Source organism: Galeopterus variegatus, unplaced genomic scaffold (assembly GCF_000696425.1).
Source record: "Galeopterus variegatus unplaced genomic scaffold, G_variegatus-3.0.2 Scaffold3890, whole genome shotgun sequence".
NCBI classification, from domain to species: domain Eukaryota; kingdom Metazoa; phylum Chordata; class Mammalia; order Dermoptera; family Cynocephalidae; genus Galeopterus; species Galeopterus variegatus.
The window spans coordinates 30878-38447 of record NW_007730001.1 but is presented as its reverse complement, the minus strand read 5'-3'; the positions used below and the strand labels follow the sequence as shown (position 1 = coordinate 38447).

Below are 7570 nucleotides of genomic sequence, written 5' to 3'. Positions count from 1 at the left end.
GGACCGGGACCGGCAACAGGATCGCAACCCTCGGTGTTGCTCCCGCACCTTGCTCAGCCAGTGAGCAGCCGGTCTGTATGTGGGATCCGAACCCTCGGTGGGAGCGCTGCCGCGCTTCCCAAGCAGCGCACTGTAGCAGTGCGCCACCGGGCCGGCCCTCTAACTCCTTTTTAAGTTTTGGTATGTCATGTTCTTGTTTTCAGTCTCAAAATGTTTCTAATTTTTTGTGTGTGTGACTTTATGACTTATTAGCTGTTTGGAGTTTGTTGTTTAATTTTTACATAATTATGAACTACTGAAATATCCTTCAGTTAATCAATTTCAATTTAAATCTATTGTGGACAGAGAACATACTTTGTGTGATTTCAGTCCTTAAATTTATTGAGGCTATTTTATAGTCTAGCAAATGATCTTTTCTGGGGTCCTTCCATGTACATTTGAACAGAATGTGTGTTCTGTTGTTAGGTGGCATGTTGTACATATACATATCTGTATAGTCAATTTGCTTTATAATGTTGTCCAGGACTCCTACACTATTGTCTGTATTTTGCCTACTTTTTCTATCCATTAGTGAAAGTTGCACTGGACATCTCCAAATATTTATATAGAATGGTCTACTTCTATCTTAATTTCTTCCCTAAATATTTTCATTTAATATTGGGCTTCTGTGTTTGGTGCATGTGTATCGATAAGTGTCATGAAGTTTTCATGACTGACACTATTGTCATCATAAACTGTCCCTCTTTATCCCCAGCAACATTTTTGTTTTAATATTTTTTTTTGTCTGATATTAGTATGTCCAGCCAGCGTAGCTGTCTTTTGGTTCCATTTACATTGCATATCTTTTGCCATTCACTAACTTTCAACCTATTTGTATCTTTGAATTTAAAGTGTTTTTCCTATGCAAAATATTTGGCTTTATCTTGTTTGTATTTTTAAAAATTCATTTGAGTAATTCCTGCCTTTTAAAAAATTTATTTTGTTTTAATTGACAGATTATAATTTTATATGTTCATCAGGTACAATGTGATGTTTCAACACATGTATATATTGTGAAATGATAAAATCAGACTGATTAACCTTCATTACCTCACATACTTATCATTTCATGGTGAGAACATTTAAAATCCACTGTTACCAACTTTGAAATATATAACGCATTACTCTTTGCTATATTCAACATGCTGTACAGTACACCACCAGAACTTACTCCTGCCAAATTGAAAGTTTGAACCTTTTGACCAATATGTCCACGTTTACCTTGGATCCCCATCCTAACCCTAAGCTTCTGGTAACTTCCATTCTATATTCTACTTCTCTTAGTTTGACGTTTTTGTAGACCACATAAAAGTAAAATGTGGTGTTTGTTTTTTGTGCTTGGTTAATTTTTCTTAATATAATGTGCACTAGATGCATTCATGTTGTCACAATTGGCAATTTTTTTTAAAGGCTGAGTAGAATTCCTTTTTTTATAGCATGACACTTATTTTATCTGTTCATTACTTGATGAGCATTTCTGTAGTACTGATGTGTTGGCTGTTGTAAATAATGGTGCAATAAGTATAGAAATGGTGACATCTCTTCAACAAAATGATTTCAATTCATTTGAATATATACTCAGAAGTGGGATTGTTAGATCTATGGCAGTTTTATTTCTAGCTCTTTGCAAAAACTTCATGCTACTTTCCAAAATGGTGTTCTTACACTCCTAACTACAATGTATGAGTGTTCTCTTTTATTCACATGCTCATGAATAGTTTGCTTTCATCTTTTTGATAATAATTCCAACAATGTGATGTGTTCTCATTGTGGTTTTTAAATTGTGTTTCTCAGGATTAGTGAAGGTGAAGATTTTTTTTCATACTTCTATTGGCCATTTCATGTCTACTTTTGAGAAAGGTCTATTTGGGTTCTTTGATCATTTTTTTTTTAGTAGGGTTATTTTTTTTCTTATCAAGTACATCGAATCCTTTATATGTTTTGGATATCAGCCATTTATCAGATGTATAGTTTGCAGATATTTACTGTGAATCTGTGGTTTACTCCTCACTCTGTTAATTCTTTCATTTTATGTGCAGAAGCACAGGCTACTCTAAATACCAGTATGTACATGTGACTTATTTATTGTCATTCAATGGATTATATAATTTCCAGTTAGTGTAAAAGTTGTTTTGATACTGTATCAAAATTTCATGTCTAACACAGGGGTGATTAACTCCATCTCATAGAAAAATGAGAGGTTGACTTTTAGGTTTGTTGCTTGAGGTCACAGGCCTGCTGTAGAATTTGTTCACCATGCTGTATTCCCTTCTTCCATGGTAACACGTTCTCCAGTCTGGAAGCCTGGGTGGGCCTCTCTCATTAAACCCATCATGTCACTGACCTACCTGGTGTGGGAGCCAGTCAAGAGAAAAAAATCTCTTTGTACTTAATTCAATGTATTTGGGTTCAGGAAGTTCACACCTTGACTCCCTTCATTGGCTTTCACTGGGTTTATGCATATTGGGGAATTTGAAACCTACCTGGAGTGCACAGAGTTGAAGACAAGGTTGATTGACTTTCTGCACATTAGGAGTTTTTCACACATTACTGTCAAAAGTGTCAGTTATATATCTTGTGCCCATATGTTACAAACTACACATAGCTTCAAGTCACATTTCTATATCTCAGTAAACCAGTGAGAACTACAGCACGGAACTGACTGGCTTGGTATTCCAGCTTGTTCACCCTCCTTTTTTCTTTTTAAAGTCTGAGGGTCATGTGGGTTCTAGAACCTCTGGGCTCATGGAGAGAGGGTCTCAGGCCTCACCTTTCTGCCTCAGGAGACCAGAATGTTAACAGCCCAGATACCAGGAGGTTTGGGAAGCACTCCGACCCAGGTCACAGGCAGAGTCAAGCCAAAGCTTTACCCGGTTTCAGGACCCTAGAAATGTGTAATGGTTCTTCCTTCTTTAAAAAATTCCTTGGGTCTCCCTAAGATATTCTTAAAATGTTATTGAAAACAGTCTCAAAAGGAGTCACCATCAGCCACATGTAGTAATATAACTAACTCCTGGCTTAATTTCATTACATATAATAATTCTTAGACGGAAGAATTGTCTGTACTTGTATCAGGCACATTTCCTTATGTAGGTGGGATACTTTTATTTGGGCCTCTAAATGTTTAGTCAGCTGGACAGCAGGAGGCCAGTGTGGCTTGGGATGTTTGACTGTTCTCTTATCATACATAATGAGTCTAAAGCTGATCACTGGAATATTCATTGGACTAATCCCCACTCACTACATCAAAGGATTAATTGTGTTTTGTCTGGTGAATTATGGGATTCTAGAATTGCTTCCTTTGGCAGATCTCTTGAACCACCTATAGTATAGCCACTAATGAAGGAATGATAAGAAGTCTAGGTGCTGCCCTATGAATTTTTGCAGATTCCACTGCAAAATCTGTTGCTGAGCAACAGAACATTAACATCTCTAGCCAGGGTAGTCTTAGATAATAGAATTGTTCTGGATTATTAGCTCAGGAAGATGTTGTCTATGTTATTGCTAACACTACATGCTGTGCCTGAGTAAATTCCTCTGGGGCAATTGAGATTCATTCTCATAAAATAAGAGAACAAGCCAAGAGACTACTGCAAGCCTCACCTAGTTCTCCATTGTCTTTTGATTTACATAACCAAATACCTTTAAGTCTATGTTAATGGCTTACAACCCTTAGACAACTTGGAATGGTCATGTTTCTGGTATTTTTACTTTGCATTTCTTTTTAAAACTGTGTACTCATTATCTATTAAATCTGTAGAGAAATGCCATTCCTGACAAAATAATGTTTGTGCAGTGCTCTGAGATGTTAACTGATACCTGAAAAACAGATAAATAAAACTTAAAGATAAGATCAATACAACTCAGGCCCCAAATGAACTGTTTCGGGCCTCTCCATTTCTCAAATGTAGTTAAAAGGCTCCTGACTAATAGCAGTTCACTGCCCCCCAATTATTCTAACTGGAACATGTTCGTCCCAGCATCAAGGGACACATAAAATCTGATATTAGACTTATTTATCAGTGATTATTTCAAATAAAGCTCTTGATGAAAGGGGAAAATGAAATGGTGATAAAATTAATTTATGTGAGACAGAGAAAATAGAGCCAGAAATGGCACCAAAAAAGTGAGCTCATGCTTCCTTGTCTGAGGCAGGAATTTTTCCAAAGACCTTCTAAAAACCCATCAGAAATCCCTTGACACCTTCAGTGCATCTGCAGCTTTATACAAACACACATTTCTAACAAAGTTGGTCAGTAAACATTGTTTGCCATTGCAGCAATTCTGATAAGATGCTCCAGAAACAAACTGCTCAGTAATGACGTCTCAACCTATGAACTGATGACAAATCTGACACTGAGCCTCTAACACCAATGAACTGTTTCCAAGCAGCTTATGTGAACTTCTCCCTTTATGCCAATGAAAGCTTCTCTCACTCTTCCCTCACAGAATGCCTTCATGGCTTGTTATGGTGTGTATTCCAGAAATTAATCCAATTTTATATTCATGAATAAACTCAACATATTTGGAGATTATTATTCTCTACTGTATTTTTTCTAGGTCAACAGAAGAAAAGTACCTTGACACATTACATGCCACATATGACAACCCCAAAGCTAACACCATCCCCAATGGTGAAAAGTTTAAAACTTTTCCTGGAAGATCAGAAATAAGATAAAGATGTGCACCCTCTCCACATTCATTCATCATAGTACTTAAATTTCTAACCAGAGAAATTGGACAAAAAAGTATATTAAAAAAGGCAACCAAATAAACAATTTGGGCTACATGACCTATGTTCCTATTAATTCAGTGATACAATGCAGGACTCCATATAAGTGTTTCCATTATGCCACTTCTAGCTTTTATATATGTAAATATTCTGGAACATATGCATGTTGCAATTCAACATTTTTCACTCAAATTTGTCTAGAAAAAATACATAATTACACTTCTTGTGGTATACTGTTCCAGTAATGGTTCCAAATGACAAACCTTCAAGTATCCACACCCTCATGTAGTCCCCTCTGACTACATGGGCTTTGCCATTGAACTTAATTTGGTCAAGAGGACATCAGTAAATGTGATGCAAACATACATTTAAAAAGTACCTGCAACTAGGGCCTGCATTCTTAGAAACATTCATATTTGGATGGAGCCTGGAGCTATCCTTTTGGAGAAAAATGGTCTAGCCAAGAGACAGCACACACAGGACATGTAGCAAAGCCATCTGGAACCAACCAGCCTCAGTCAAGGCACAAGGTACCGACAACCTCATCTGTAATCCAGACAGCACCAACAGAGGGATTTCCTATCTTACCCCAGCCCAAATTCATTTTTTTTTGTCTTTTTTTTGTGACCGGTAAGGGGATCGCAACCCTTGCCTTGATGTCACCCGCACCGCGCTCAGCCAGTGAGCGCACTGGCCATCCTTATATAGGATCCAAACCCGTGGTGGGAGCACCGCTGCGCTCCCAAGCGCTGCACTCTCCCGAGTGCGCCACAGGGCCAGCCCCCAGCCCAAATTCTGGTCCATAGAAAGATGATTGAATTAAATGCTTCTTTTTAAGCCAATATACTTTTGTTGATTTCTTACACAGGAAAGGCTGATATATCCAAGCATGTGAAAGTCAACATTTTTACCCATTTGAAGAGTGTGAGAAACGGTTTTCAATTACATGCCAAATACACTAAGTAGAAATTTATAACCACATGTAGAAGTTTTCAAAACCAGAAAAAAATCAATTGAATAAACTTCAATGTGGTTCAGGCTATGTGCATAAAACAAAAGCAATTTTCTGGGGATTAAAGAATATGTTTTAAGTTTTTTACATCATAACATAATTCTGATACTTATATGGGATTCTCATAATCTCTAGAAAGTGTCGATATTAAAAATAGATATGGATGTTTAAAATAAGGCATTATAAAGCAATGTATGTAAGTCAATTTCAGTGTGAGAAAAATGATATCAAGTTTACTACTTGATATGATATCAAGTGTCAAACAAATGATCGCAAAAATATTTGTTTTGAGTTAACTGTGGCAAAACTGATAATGCTAATCAAAAGCAGCAAGACCTTTGGATGGATGGATCACAATATATCTGTAGATGCCAAATTGGGTGATAGACTAGGTTTAAGAGATCTAAATCTCTAAAAACAGTCATTGAGGGGAAATTTAAAAACTAGATGTGTGAAAATTAAAAATAAATAAATAATAAAAATAGAAGTGTGTTTAGAGAGCACTGTAGAGAGATAGTTTCAGGTGTGACAAGGTATCAATGTACCCCAATCCACATCTTAAAGACCTCTCCATTAAGTAACATTTTCTAGGCCCTTGTCTATCATTATCAGTCAGACTCACCTCTCCCTTCTGGAAATTGTGTCCAACCTTCCAATATCACCAAGTCATTAATAATTTCCAGAAATTGTAGTATCACTCAACTCTTGTACACCGTAGGCAGTAGGATCAATAATTGCTTGGGACATGGAAAGCCAGGGTCTTGTCCTTTCTGGGGCTCTTTTGCCTCCGCTCTGAAGTGTTAGTGAGAGGGTTCAGGTTCTTTCATGTGAAATGTCTATTCATAAGATGACTTCCTTCAAACTTTGTAAACCTCCTTTACTCCAAAGTAAACCAGAAGAACAGCTAGTACCTAAATTTCTCTCCTTGGAGTCACTGTCCTGGGAAACTAGGTCCAGTATTAACTTGTAAACTCAAACTGGGAATGCTAGGCAGGCTGCAAAGGAACCAGAGGGGAACAGAAATTTCACTTGCTGAATCGACACGAAGAAACTCCAGAAATACAACTGCCACATACTAACTCTTTGTCTAAACACACTTCACAATTATTTCTCTGGGCATCTAGGGGCATTTCTCTAGTACTTCTAGTATGCTCAACAACTTACAGATGGGTAAACTGAATGTTATTTAGGCTACTAACATTGCCCACATCCTTCAGTGTCAGAAATATAATGTGAACTCACACTACGGAACTCCCACATGCACGCTGTCTGAAAAAGACCTTTCCTCATTCATTCACTGGGCTTCAGGAACTAGCTTTTGTACAACTAGACAAAAAGCACCTGATTTCCTGGCAGTGCACCTTCTTTTGTTAAAGCAATCACTGAAAGCACAGCTCGAGAGACCCCTTTTACAAACCCTGATCTGTAGACCCCAATGCTAGTGTTGTTCACCTGGCCTGGCCTGGATTCTCAGCTCACAATGTCATGTCAGGTCTTGCCTTAAAAAGATCCACCCAGGTTTCTACTTCACCAAGTGTTGGGACACACATCCCACTCACCATGGTCCCTGGAGGTCCTCGAGGACTTCTCTTTAATTCTTATATTTACCTTCAGAGACACAGAACACAACCCCACCACCTATAGAGCCGTGTTGGAGACCAGCATGGTCTGAAATGTCCTGGTAGAAGATGGTGAGAATGGATGAAGCAGCACATGCACAGATGAAATACAAAAGACCTTTTTTTTTTTTTTTTTTTTTTTTTTTTTTTTTTTTTTTTTTTTTTTTT

General features: G+C 37.6%; 1 long non-coding RNA gene across 1 annotated transcript in view; it reads left to right on the top strand.

The window, feature by feature from the left end:
- The window catches only part of LOC103601804, a 12748-nt gene extending 8174 nt beyond the window's left edge, over window positions 1–4574 (top strand). Inside the window, exon 5 of the long non-coding RNA XR_551478.1 lies at window positions 4319–4574. This is a non-coding gene — a long non-coding RNA (uncharacterized LOC103601804). The remainder of the gene's footprint in view (window positions 1–4318) is intronic.
- The last annotated feature ends 2996 nt before the right edge of the window (window positions 4575–7570 follow it).